Source organism: Pongo abelii, chromosome 10, assembly GCF_028885655.2.
Source record: "Pongo abelii isolate AG06213 chromosome 10, NHGRI_mPonAbe1-v2.0_pri, whole genome shotgun sequence".
NCBI classification, from domain to species: domain Eukaryota; kingdom Metazoa; phylum Chordata; class Mammalia; order Primates; family Hominidae; genus Pongo; species Pongo abelii.
Genome location: NC_071995.2, coordinates 45,453,057 through 45,454,575, shown reverse-complemented (window position 1 = coordinate 45,454,575; position 1,519 = coordinate 45,453,057). Strand labels below are relative to the sequence as shown.

Sequence of the window (1,519 nt, the reverse complement as noted above, 5' to 3'; positions counted from 1 at the left end):
GACCAGCCTGGCCACGTGACCCAGCACCTCCCCTCCTAATGTGTCCTCTCCCAGGTCAGAATAATACCAGGAAGGGGGCTGGTGCTGGAGCCTGGGTTGTGGGCTCCAATGGGAGTTGGGGCAGGGACTGGGGCCACCTGGGCATTTTGATATGAACAACAACAAGTCATTAGCACTCAGGCACTGTTTGTTCCGACACAGGGGGCTGGCTGGGTAGCATTCCTGCCCTTCCTCCCTTCCCTGGCTCCTCCTCCTTCTCATTTCCTGTCGTTAAGTCTCCAGGGCTCTGTGTCTGGCACTGGGCTGGGCCCCATGACCCGGGCAGGGATACCCTTGGGACACCTAGTGACTTCCACCCAGCCCTGAGCCAGGCGCCTGCGCATGCCAGACCTCAGGCCTCTGCTTTGGCACGCAGTGCCAAGATGCCTGTGCCCAGGGCCCTGCCAGCACCAGGCCTGGTTGTACTGCAACTCCTCAGCAGGTCCTTTTCAGGGACCTGAGGCCAGATGGGAAGCTAGGAGAGAGGTGGCTGGTGAGGGGAGAGGAAAGGGGCAGGTGGGGTAGGTGTAGGGAGACTGAGAATGGGAGCACTTCTGGGTGGGAACTTGAACTTCTCCACAGCTGTCTGGCTGTCCCAAGTATGCGCAACTGAGTTACACAAGGTACCTCACCTCCAGGCTTTTATTTCCTGGTAAGTGACAGAGGACAGACAATGCCTGCTCTGCCTATTTCACATCTGATCCTATTTTACATGAGATCCAATGAAATCAAGGGGGTGGTTGTGCTTTGTAAACTGTAAAGTGCTTTGTAAACTGTAAAGTGAGCCCTTTGAGAGGGCTCATAGACGGTAGAGCATCTTGTCCAGAGATGTCCACAAACCCCAGGTTCTCAGGTGGCAGGAAGAGAAGGGTCGTGAGGGGCTTTCATGGCCATTATTCCAGGGCATACAGGCCCGGGAGTTCCAAATGGCTTGATTGTTACCAAGGGCAGGGAATCCTTACTAAGCAGTGTTTCCGTGATAAAGTGCGTCTTCCTGAGCCAGTCCTGTGTGCCACCAAGGACTTATTCACTCTCGCAGGGCACGGGCTAGCAACATCTCAGAGAAGAAAGACGCTTTCCAGCAAGCAGCCCCACCCTAATGCCTCACAGATGAGTACTAGCTAACATGTGCATACAACTATATGCCAGGCAATGCTTTAAACATTCGATGTGTAGCAACTCATTTAATTCTCCCAAAACCTCATGAGTTGGTATTATTAGTGCTTTATAGATTTTACAGTTAAGGAAACTCAGGTAGGGTGGGAGAGGTTAAATCACTTGCTTCAGGTCACATCTGCAATCAGTGGGGAAGCAGAGATTTTAATCCAGGAGCCTGGCTCCAGGGTTTGTGTTTTTAACTACCAGGCTGATCTGAGGCCCAGAGATGGCAGGCACTACTTGGGCCTGTGGAAGGACACAGAACCTGGCTGGGGATCAGGCCGGTGACCTCAGCCCAGGAGTGGACGTTCCCAGGCCTCCT

General features: G+C 53.6%; 1 protein-coding gene across 3 annotated transcripts in view; it reads left to right on the top strand.

The window, feature by feature from the left end:
• The window catches only part of RAPGEF3 (Rap guanine nucleotide exchange factor 3), a 36,015-nt gene that overhangs the window by 17,216 nt on the left and 17,280 nt on the right, over positions 1 to 1,519 (top strand).